General features: G+C 40.7%; 1 protein-coding gene across 2 annotated transcripts in view; it reads left to right on the plus strand.

The window, feature by feature from the left end:
* The window catches only part of Vsig1 (V-set and immunoglobulin domain containing 1), a 168819-nt gene that overhangs the window by 14010 nt on the left and 142420 nt on the right, over positions 1 to 12389 (plus strand). The window contains exons 3-4 of one of the 2 annotated variants that reach the window (XM_037198914.1): positions 1460 to 1550; positions 2208 to 2293. The gene's annotated coding sequence lies outside the window, so the exon portion shown is untranslated. The remainder of the gene's footprint in view (positions 1 to 1459; positions 1551 to 2207; positions 2294 to 12389) is intronic. The other variant, XM_037198915.1, reaches the window with a different exon arrangement.

Consider the following 12389-nt stretch of genomic DNA (forward strand, 5'->3'; position numbering starts at 1 on the left):
TAAAGTTTGAGTTCAAAGACATATTTCATGTAAGTGTGACACACTACAAACAATAGCTATAGGGTAAGATTTTTGGCCGGGCAGTGGCTATGCTTCATGTATTTCTAATCTCCCTTGGACCAGTGGACTAGCTGGCTTTGCTTCGAAAATAAGCACCACCTTTTTGGTGTGCAGAATTGGAAGGTTTATGGCCAGAGCCAAAAAAGTTGAACCCAATAGTTCAATTTAGCTGGGAAAGATGATAGAAAACATTATATAAGTACATTAACAAGTATAGTAGAAGGTACCAAGTTATCTTGCAAAGAAAATTAAGTTTTAGAAGCTACTATGAAAGCAATGCGTAGCTAGGATTATGTGAAGGCTTATCTTGCTTGTCAACTTGACTACATTTGGAATGAACTAAAACCCAAGGAGCTGGGCCCACCTGTGAAGGCCACCCACTCTAAATCTGGGCTGCGCCATCTGGTGGCAGCCCACAAAAAAAGGACATGGAAGAAGGGAACTTGCTTTTTGCCTGTTTGCCCTCACTCTCAATGGCAAGTTCCTTTGTCCTGCTGCTGAGACAGACATTCCTTCATTGGTGTTCGAACCTACTTCTTTGGGGTTCTAACCTAGACTGAAGACCAGCAGCTCTCTAGGAATTCCCTGGGATTCTAGCACCAGATCAGGACTGATGGCATGTCTAGTCTCATGAACTGAGCAGCTGCTGGATTCTTGGCTTTTCCATCAGGGAGACAATCATTGCTTGACTAGCCAGATCACAGCTTGTAAGCCACACTAATATATCTACTTTTTTTTTTCTTTCTTTTTTTGGTTTTTTCGAGACAGGGTTTCTCTGTGTAGCTTTGTGCATTTCCTGGAGCTCACTTGGTAGCCCAGGCTGGCCTCGAACTCACAGAGATCCGCCTGCCTCTGCCTCCCGAGTGCTGGGACTAAAGGCGTGCACCACCAACGCCCGGCCAATATATCTACTTTTACTATGCCTTAAATATATATTAAATATATGAATATATTAATCATAACAGTTCTGTTTCTTTAGAGAACCCTGACTAAACAGACTGAGTCATTGTTCTTAAAGTGATAAGAATGAAACTTGGGCTGGCATTGCCTCAGCCATGTTGAAAATAATATAATCCTAAAAGGTGAAGAATCTTACATCTAGCTAGAAATGAAACCAGGGCCTAGGCCTCCTTCTCTGCCCCCCTTTCTTCCTTCTTTCTTGGGATAGAGTCTCATTTCGTAGGCTTGGCTGGCCTCAAATTCACAGAGATCTGCTTGCCTCTTCATCCTGTGCACAAGGATTGAAGGCATGTACTACCATGCCTGGCTTTGCATTTTGGTTTCTTAACTCTCTAAACTACAGTGTTTGAATCTATAGTCTTAGAATTTTCTTTTACCAGAGGCACAAAAAATAAGTTGTGGAGAGCCAATATGTCATTTTCTCTGTTTCGGATTACAGTGGTGGTCTTGATTTTCCTGGACGAATACTCTGAGAAAAAGAAAAGCTATGGGACCTGCTAGTACCTCAAGTTTATTGTCTGGAGAGAAAGGTGAGTAATTTGGTGTAGAGAGAGATATAAAGGGAAGCCTTCCTACTCTTTTATGGCTGCTTCCTGTGGGGAGCAGAGGCCAGTTATCCTCAAGAGACTTCACTTGCCAGTGACATTCTAACATCTCCCTTTGTAAACCCTGCTTTCTTCTATCCACCTTTATTCCTCATTTTGCCCTGTCTTCTTGCTAACTATGTGTGCCATGCTTTCAAAGGTGTGCAGTAGTTAAAAAAGAAAAATCCAGGAATATAGATCTGTGTGTCCCTGTGCATCCTTCATTTGCCTGTATGTGCAAGTATTTGAATGTAGGCTATAGTATGAATTTGTTGAAATAACATTCAGTAATGCCTTATTCTTCAACATTACCAAGTTAGGCTCTGTTGCAGTATGAATGTGAAATGTCCTCCATGAGCTTATATATCAAAACACTTGGTCTCTAGTTGCTGCTGGTGGTTTGTGTAGGCAGTTTCTCTGTGTCCTGGCAGTCACTCCCACATAACCACACAGAGACTTATTAGTAATTACAAATGCTTGACTGATAGCTTAGGATTTGTTTAGCTAGCTCTTAGAGCTTAAATTAACCCATTTCTATTCATCTATGTGCTGCCCCGAGGCTCCTTTACCTCATCTATGAACTTCCCATGTTGCTTCTTCCAGGTTTGGCTTGAGACTCCCCAGACTCCGCCCTTCTTCTTCTTCCCACTGTTCTCTCTGCCCTGAAAATCCTGCCTAGCTACTAGCCGGTAAGCTTTTTATTAACAATGAGAGCAACACATTTTCATAATGTACAAAAGGATTATTCCACAGCAGATTTGGAACTTTGTGAAACCTTTATTACATAGAGTCTTGATAAAACAAGTGGCTCGGTGGGGGTGTGGACCTTGGGGCTCACTTCTGTCTTCTGCGTGCTGCTTCATTGCAGGGGCAATGTGAATAGCCAATTCACAGCCCCACTGCCAAGCCTTCCCGGCCACAGTGGACCGTATCTCCTTGAACCAGAAGGCAAAGTAAACTCCTTCCTCCTGGAAGGGTCTTCTTGTCAGAGATTTGATTAGAGCCAAAAGAAGAGTAATTAATGCATGCTCAGAAGGAACTTCACCCCAAGTAGTAGTCTGATGTTCAAAGGAAAGCAAAATGCAGGAAAAGTCACCTCAAATATAGTATATAGCTTGACACCCCTGCCTAAAATATCTGAATTAATTGTAATGTAAATTCTTTGATTTGTTTTCAACTTAACTGTCTTGAGAAATACCTAGGGCATTAGTAAAGAATGATTCTGAGCTTTCTTGGGGGCATTTCAAGAGAGGATTAACTAATCTCAGTGTAGAAAGACCTATCCAGTGGGCTGGGGGTCTGTATAGAATTAAAGCAAAGAAGAAGCCCACTAGCATAGGCAAATTCATTGTTCTGGCTGCCATGAGTTGAGCATGTGTGCTTCACCAAAGTCTCTGACCATGATGCTTTTTCCTTAGTACAGACAGAGAAACAATTGATCCCAGCCAACTATGGGCTCTGAAACTCTTGCGCTACAAGAAATCCTTCCTTTTATTTTGCTATTTTTCTCAATTACGTGGCACACCAATAAAAGTTTGACTTAACATATTAATTATGTAAATTAAAATGGTTATATCCTGACTCTGGATGTCAGGGGAATTTTTATGATTTACTTCATGTTGGACAGGAGCTAAAATGCCTTTATAGGTGTACTCATTGCTGAGACAAAATAGCCCTACTAAAGCAACTTAAGAAAGGAAGGGTTTATTTTGGCTCACAGTCTATCATGGCAATGAAGGCATAGTGTTGGGAGCAGAAAGCAAGCAGTCACCCAGTGTCCATAGTCAGAAAGCAGGGAGAGATGAGTGCAGATGCTCGGCTGTCTCCTTTTCACTCAGCCCAGACACTAGTCTGTAGAATAGTAGCACCCACATTTAGGGTGGGCCTCACCACCTCAGTCATCCTAATCTAGAAAGTCCCTTCCAGACATGCTGAGAGGTCTGTGTCCCAGGTGAGTCTAGGTCCTGTCAAATTAGCAATGGGTGCTAACCATCATGAGACCATCCCCTGTCACCTTGACATACAAACACTCACTGATGTGGCTAGTATAGCTAGCTAGCTTGCTCCTGAGTTCCGCTGGCTCTGCCTTCCAGGTGCTGCAATTACAGGCACATGAGTTATGGGTGTTTCAAGTCCAGTCCTCAGGCTTGCATGGCAACTACTTTAGCCACTGAGCTATACCCCTAGCCCTGGACTTTTAAACTATAAACTTCCACTCTTTTTGTCCTCATAGGCTCAGGATCATCCCATAATGCAAAATACTTTTAGTTCATTTCCAAGAGCCCCCATAGTCTTTAAAGTTCTAACATTGTTCAAAATGTCAGTGGAGAATTCTCTTCTGAGACTCAGGCAGTCTTTTAACTCTGAGCCTCTATAACAAAAAGAGAAGCAAAACAGGTTACATACTTACAATCTTTAATGGAACAGAGTAAACATTCCCATTCCAGAAGGGAGAAATGGGGATATAGCAAGGAAAAATGGGGTCAAAGCAGGATGTAAACCTGGCAGGGAAAACATAACTTTTGGAGGTATATATCAGGTGTATGGGGCTCATGATGGAATGAATCATATGGGCTTGAAACAGCTTGGGTAGCCCAGCCTTTCCCGTGCTGCCACCTGAAGCACACATAGCCTCACTCTTGAGCTGCCTCTACTGCATACAGGGCTGTGACTTTCCTTAGCGATGTCCCATGACCTTGGCATTTCTAACATCCAATGATGCTTATTGCAGCTCAGGCTTCATCTTTATAGTTTTCAAACAGTGACCTTGTATGGCTTCCTCATAGGAAAATTTACCTTCCCTTACATTGCTTGGCCTTAACAGACTTCTGGAGGCTTTGTATAAGCCTCAATGAACCCTAGCTCTTGTATCTATTTTGTCTATGAAACAAGTACCTCTGCTGATAGTGTGAGAGGTAGATTAGTCCTCTTGGATTACAGTCGTATGGACTCAGTGTACCTTACAGCCTGATCCTGGGAAGACACTTTCCTAGGTAAGTTCAGTTTGAATAGGGAATCCATCTCAGATGAGGCTCTTGGCTTTTAAATGAATTTAGACTTTTGCAAGTTGGAGCCATAGATGGGTAGAGTTTTACCCTTAGGTTACCTTCCTATTTTCCCAGTGCAGAGTAAAAGAGTTATAAATGTCCACCAGAATGGCCCATTAAACTCTGCTGTATTACAGCTTTCGAGGGCATTGCCCAAAGTTCTAGACTTTTCCACATTTCTTTTATAAACCATTTCTAAAAGTCCAAGAACCACATGTTGAGGTTTTTCACAGCAGGGCCCCATTTCCTGGTGGCAGTTTGCTGTTTGAGTGTCTCTGTCTTTGTCTCTGTCTCTCTCTGCTGTGACAAAATACCTCATAAGCAACTTGAGGAAGGGAAGGCTTATAGAGATCATAGTTTCAGGATCTGGTCTATTATGGTGAGGGAATTGAAGCAGCTGATCACATCTGTGTTTAGGAAACAGGGAGAAATGAATTTAAATGGTTCAACTTATTTTCTCCTAGTTAGTCTGGGACCCCAGCCCGTGGAATGGTACCATATATATTTAGGGTATATCCCCCACATCTATTAACCCACTCTAGAAAATTCCTCACAGATATGCCCAAAGGTTTGCTTCTTAGGTGATTGACAATATTAACCATCACATCGCATTTATTTGTGGTATTTCTACTTAAGGACTAGCTTGAAGGGCTGTAAAAATGTGGCTTTATTTCTGCATGTTTCATGTTTTGGTATGAAGGTATATTTATGCTAGTTACCCCAACTCTTCCTCTTAAAGCTGCTTCAAGTTTTCTTGTTTAATCTTTTGTGAAGGACCTTATAAGCAAAATGATATTTTGATTTTACTCTTTTTTTCTATTATGTGATTAGTGTCTCCTGGGAGCCCACTACTACCTCGTTCCACCCTTCTCCCATTTTATTTCATATTTACTAGGGTAATAATTTTTGATTAGCAGTACTATCTATGAAGCTCAAATTTTTAACAAAATAGGGTTTCTATATTATACAGAATATATTCAACTAGATATTCAAGTGTCGAAGGATCACTGATGCTAGTCATCAAGAGCCACAAGAGAGATTTTTTATGGCTAGAAAAAACAGTTTTCTCTAGAAATTATCTTAAGTGGTGCTCACCTACTACAGCCAGTGGACCAAACAAATCCAGCCAGGTTCCTAGTTTTACGTAAAATGTTACTGGAAAACAACTATCCATTTACATGGCTGCTTTTAGGCTAAGATGGCAAAGTTGAGTTATTGTAAAATATTGGAAACCCCAAATTATTTATGAAGCCTTATTGACATTAGCCTTCTGCAAATGGAATTATATGTAGTACTTGTTCCCAGTGATTGACTAGCTTTACTGTGAGGAAAACAAGTTCTATTTTCTTTACGAGCAGAAAGTATCAAGTCAGGATCCCAAAGATAGACTATGGAGGGAGGGTCACTGGACCTCTTTGTTCCCCTTCCCAATGTGACCACACTGATCAAATCTCTTTTTTCTGCTTTCCACTGTGAATTTGTCTTTTTAATTGGCCTGTTGAGGTTGAGTGCCCAATTCTGGTTATTAGGGACTGTGACCCTAACAAGTCTGATGACAATTAGGGAAGTCATGGCTGGGAGAGAAGACTCATTTTGTCATCAAGCTAACCCCAGGTAGGGAGGAAAGTTTGAAGAGTCCCTTACAGTTGCTTGAGTCACTTTATCCCTAAGACATCCCCATCTTCTACACTCTGCTTAGTGAAGGAGATGAGAATTTGGATTATGTTCCAGATTCTTGAGGAAGTCCAACTCTTGGTGAGCTTTCTCCAGTCAGCACACCTCCCAGTTTGCCTTCCTGCTGGTCTGTGGCTTCTCACAATTAATTCAGTGCTTTGAATTTGCTTATCTAGGATAGTGGCAGAGCATTGCTTGTAGGGGTAGCCTGAGTTCAGTAACACTTTGAGCTGTATATGTTCTCTTTGAGCCATTGATAGCAATTGCCATTTGGTTCTTGGTTTGTCTTTCAGAGTCCTGCTCAGCCATTTCTGGTTCTGTTGCGCAATTTGGGCTATTACACCATGGTATGACAGGCAGTGTCAATTTGGAAGGCTTTGCAGGCCTTTGAGCCCTTGGGGTACTGCTGAGCAATAAGAGTGTGGAGGAGATGTCTGCTGTGATTTATGGAACTGTGTGTATTCTCTTGGTGCCTTTGGCACCCCAGGAGAGAATTCTAGCTGACCAGACTTTTGTAAACTCAGAATAGCATCTGAAGCAGCACAGGGGAACATTGATCTATTCCTGGACCTCCTGAGAACAAACCTGTAGCCATCTTAATTTTGCATTTATTTTTTAATATATTGCTCATTATTTTTGACATGTCTCATTAAAATGTGTGGGGGGGAAGAGCAGAAAGTGTTTTAAGCAAGTTAAACAAATTTGTTTGTATTGGAAGAAGCATTTCATATGTTAATAGGCATTGAGGATCTTTAAGAGATAGATGGTTTATACCTGTCTGTTCTCAATATATGAGTTAAGATACATTGCAACAAATTTCCCTTTGTAATGGGGCTGGGAACAATGAAAAATAGAGGAGAATGAGAAGGTTCTGCATGAGGTGTGTGTGAAACTAACCTTGTCTTACAGTGATAGCTTCTCAGTGGGCAATAGTATGGACTTGGAAATGGAATATGAGGTATACATGAGGAAAACGGGGAAAGGGAAGAAGGGAGTACAGTAAGAATTTTTGTTTGGAACTAGAGGGGAAAGGGTCAGATGAGTTTAAATGGATTCTGAGTTATGAAAGGTCTTGGTTACAAGGTCAGTTTGAATTGCAGCTTTAAGTGAATGGCATATTACAAAGTGAAACAATTATCTAATACATTTGAGTAGTATAAAACACTGATGAAAATAAAAGGAGTTTCTTACTCATTCAGAGTTTCCAGAAAGCCAGCTTTTATACAGAGTACTGTTGTGTGACATTATTACTGGGAAGACATGGATAAATGTCTATTCACTGCAGATAGGAAAGCAAAGACAGACCAAGGTTAAGGATACCACCAAGTTGCAACTTGGTTTTATTGGGGTTCCATATAGGAATATGGGTGAGGAGTTAATTATAAGAACAGAAATGACTGAAAGACAGCTGAATCACCAAAGTCTTCCCTAGCATAGGTGACAGCTCACACAAGCTGGAAATCTGGAGCACACTGTACAACTTGCAGGCAGCTCAATGGGTGTAGGAGAGTGTCTTTTCTGGGCTGCTCAGTTGGTTTGAGCCTCTCCAGGCAGCTTGGCTGGTCTGAGATTTTCTCTTAGCAGCCCATACTGTTAATAGAAGCACAGAGAAGGAGGGAACAAAGTACATCTAGTCAATTCCAGGGACTTCTTGTAGCTTTTGAGTTGTTAACTTTCTGAATCTCTTTTTAGAATAGTAATAGAATGCTTTTGTTTTATTCAAAACAAACTTCATTTTCAGGATGCAATCAAAGTATCATACAACATTTCCCCCTTTTTGTCTAAATAAAAGGGAAGGTTTTAACTCTAACATAGTAAAACTATATACAATAAGAACAAATATCAGGTAAGAATTACATTCACAATGTCCAGTCCATACTTGGGTCTCTGATGGAGTTGAAGACTTGATAGTTACAGTTTTCCTTGTTACCCAATTCAGAAAAGAAACTCACAAAAGAGGTATAAAGTATATAAGGTTGAGAGACATAAAAGGATTTGGGTTGGTAATACAAGTTAGAAAAGAAAGTGAATTTGGTCTAAAACCTTGAACTCACAAAATTAGGATAGATACTGTAATGTTTTCTCTGAATTTAGCAAACACAAATGGATTCTCTGAATCTTAATAAGTCTTAAGGAGCTTCTCTGCAGGATGGAATGTTATATCTCAGAGGAAATTGCTACACTACCCCCTTCCTCTTTCTCAGGCTCTTAAATTCTTTGTGGCTCTTTTCTACCATTGTCTCTGAGCCTTGGAGGGGGGGCACTTAAAAGTCTGACTAGCCTCCTCTAATTCTAGTAGGATATTGAACCATTGTGTCCTCTTATTTACCCTGCCATTTCCAGAGCTTGGTCAGTGGTCTCAGTGGCTTTTCATTTTGTTTTGTTTTCTGCTGCAAAACACTAGTGAGGAATAGGAAGAAAAGGGAAAATAGAAAAATATTTCAGACAAACACTGATATCAGTAATAACCTATGGTTATAGATGCAAATGTTGGGGAAGCCCCTTAGCTATTATATCATTTATTTACCAAAGCAATAGCAATTGTTTCTCCACTGGGACCTATGACTTCTGGGACCCCAGGTTTCTATTTTTTTCTTTGGTTTTTCGAGACAGGGTTTCTCTGTGTAGCTTTGCGCCTTTCCTGGAACTCACTTGGTAGCCCAGGCTGGCCTCGAACTCACAGAGGTCCGCCTGCCTCTGCCTCCCGAGTGCTGGGATTAAAGGCATGCGCCACCACCGCCCGGCTCCCAGGTTTCTATCTTAAGTTCCCAGTTCTAGATGTGAATTTCCCTCTGTGTAACAGGCATAAGTCTAACCAGAAAGCTAGCTGTATAACTGTTTGTACCACTATTGCACTAGCTGACACATCTTACCTGGCACTTCCATCATGAAGCATGGCTAATCATTGGTAGAACTTTGGGCTGTAATTCTTGTAGGCAACCTTAGTAGTACCTTCTGTCACTACAAGAGGTAGCCTTCAGTGAGGGGACACTCCCCCCCTCTAGTCCTAGCTTTGTTTCTTCAAGTCTTTCAACCAAAAACATTTGCTGTTGGCATACTTTTTTGTCCTGCCAGCCTACCCTCAAATAACCATATAGAGACTTAATATTAATTATAAATGCTTGGTTGATAGCTTAGGGTTGTCATTAACTTGCTCTTACAACTCAAATTAACCCATATTTCATACCTATGCTCCATCACGTGGCAGTATCTTTTTTTAGTACAGCATGTTCATCTTCTCTCTGTGTCTAGCTGATGACTCTGCCCTCTTCTGCCCTGAGCTCCTTTGTCCACAAGTCTTGCCTAAACTTTTCCTGCCTAGCTATTGGCCAGTCAGCTCTTTATTAACCAATGAAAGTAATACATATTCACAGTATACAAAAGGATTATTCCACAGCAATATACCGTCTTTATTAATAATCTTACCATATAGTTCTTGAATGCAACCAAAAGCAGTTGCAATACTCTATTGTTTTAGGTGCCTCTAGGGTGTTTGAGGCCAATAAATCCTAGGGGATTCTCAACAATTTTGTGATTTTTATGGCACATGTATTACCACTCTCATAAGATATCCTTATTTGTAGCAGTTATAGGCTCAGGCTATTGCAGAACATTTTCAGTCACTTTTTGGGTATCAGCTGTGCCTTACACAGCCATAAAGCTCCCCAATATTTCACAGATGTGCCTGACCCTTATACCCTTTGTGAACTGAGTGTCTATTCTTTCTTTTTCAGGTGCATTCTTATGTCTCTCAAATGGGTGTCCAATTTTGCAAAAATACTAAAGGGTTTATACCATTATGCTATCTGTATCTAACAAAACATTTTTTTTTTATAGAACATGAGCAGGACAACAACATAAAGCCCTGAACTAACATCCCAAAATGAATAGTGAGGTTATAGAGACACTTTGTGAAACACTGTGAAAGTCCACTGTGATCTGTTCTAAGCAAGTATTAGTCAGGTGACTGCAGTTCACAACCAACTTAGGGTTACTATTGCTGTAATGAAGTGCCATGACTGAAAGCAATTTAGGGAGGAAAGGGTTTATTTTGCTAATATTTCAATTTTCATCATTGAAGGGAATCAGGGTAGGAACTTAAATGCAGGGCAGGGACCTGGAGGTAGGAGTTGATACAGATGCCATAGAGGAGTGCTGCTTACTGGCTTCCTTCCCATTGCTTGCTTTCTTATAGAACCCAGGACTACCAGCCCAGGGATGACCCCATCCACAACAGGCTGGGCACTTCTACATCAATCACTAATTAAGAAAATGCCCTAAGGTTTGTTTAGAGCCTGATCTTATGGAGGCATGAAACATTTTCTCAATTGAGGTGCCCTCCTCACAGATGACTTTAGCTTGTGACATAAAACTTGACATAACAACTGAGAAGACACTATAGTATACAATTTTCAAGGTCTAATACAACATGAATTTTTAAAATCCATTTGTGTCAATTATCTGGCTGCCTCATTATGGGGAACTTCTCATAAGGCCTCTGTGCATTTTCCTCACCTCTGATGAACTTGGTAGGGCTGGCTTTAGCTTTTCAGTCTGAACTAAGGCCAATGAAGTAATAGTTGCCCACCTCCTTGGCTGTGCCTACACTTGGTGAACAATTTCTGGGACCAGAAGAGAAATGTACATAATTTACTGAGGAGAGGCAATTTACTGAGGAGAGGCAACTGCTCATCCTTGATCAAGCTTAGTCCCTTTACCTACCTGTGTGAGACCAGTCCCCACTCCCCGCAGGGTACTCTTGAGGAGTGAGGGATAAGAGATTTAGCTAGAAATATATAGAGAGACACAGATAGGAACAAAGGATAGCCTCAGGAGGGCCTGGGTCAAAATCCACCAGCCCCTTCTGTCTCTGTTAACGGGATATTAAAGGAATGCCAAGGGGTGGAGAAAAAGACCTCCCCCTAGAACAGCCAAATGCAGAACATTCCAAATACCTGGTAACCATACACATGGTCAAGCCATCCCCTAATGCAGCCCTGCTGTGTAAAGCAAGCTCAGATCTCACTAGGAAACCTTTGTGGGCTCCCACAGGTCCCTCCTCTTAATTTTTTAAAGGGCCTCTCAGATAGACTGAGATCTGTCTTAGGTCATTCTCTCTGATTATTACTTCCATTATCTGTCATAGATAAATGCTTTCCATCCAGCATACTCTGTCTTAGGTTGCAAGCCATCAGGAGAAAGTTGCCCATCTCTGGCTCTCAGCCTCTGGCAGGAGGAAGTACTGATCTTAATTTAGCTCTGGCCCACGTTTCTACTGAGCTTACAACCTCCACAGTGATCTCTATAGCTGCCACACCTCCCAGTACAGGAGTAAAGGATGATAAAGATGGCATATCCTTTTTGGAATGGGTCTTAAGATGTCTATAACAGCCTTAGCTGTGCCAAGCCCTATTTTTAAGTCAATAAACTCTTGATGCAAACCACATCAGATAAACTACTTCAAACTTAAACATTCCCTTAGCTTTTACCAAACTCTGGATCATTAACATCAACATAATTCTAGTATAAACAATGTATTTACAACTAGCATGACTATATTATACATATTTACAACTAGCATGGCTATTTACTATGTGTATTTACACTTCTTATAAACTTACATTCAAAAGCAAACTCTCTAAAGGACTACTGTTATTACTATACATATTTACAACTGTTTACAAGCTTACTTATTTATACTTCTTACATATGTAGAAGAGATTTCTTAGAAGAACTATTGACCAAACTTATATTTAAGAGGAAACCCTATAAAACTATTAGAAAGAATCTCTTAACAGAACTAACTTACACTAGCAAGCATCTGGAAGAGATTCCTTGCCTAAAATTTAGAAGAGATTTCTAAACATTTAACAACACAGGACGTGCCCAAATCATTCCTAACACTCAGAGTTTATAATAAAGCTCAGAGTTAATAGTCAGTCAAATCATAGTCAGTTTTGATAACCTCCTTAAAGTTCCCTTGACAGGGAGAGATAAGTGCCTAACTTGGTAATGGCTCTCAGAGTTGCTATTGTTATAGAGTTGCAACACTTGGGATGATGCC

The sequence above is a fragment of the Peromyscus leucopus genome, chromosome X, assembly GCF_004664715.2.
Source record: "Peromyscus leucopus breed LL Stock chromosome X, UCI_PerLeu_2.1, whole genome shotgun sequence".
NCBI classification, from domain to species: domain Eukaryota; kingdom Metazoa; phylum Chordata; class Mammalia; order Rodentia; family Cricetidae; genus Peromyscus; species Peromyscus leucopus.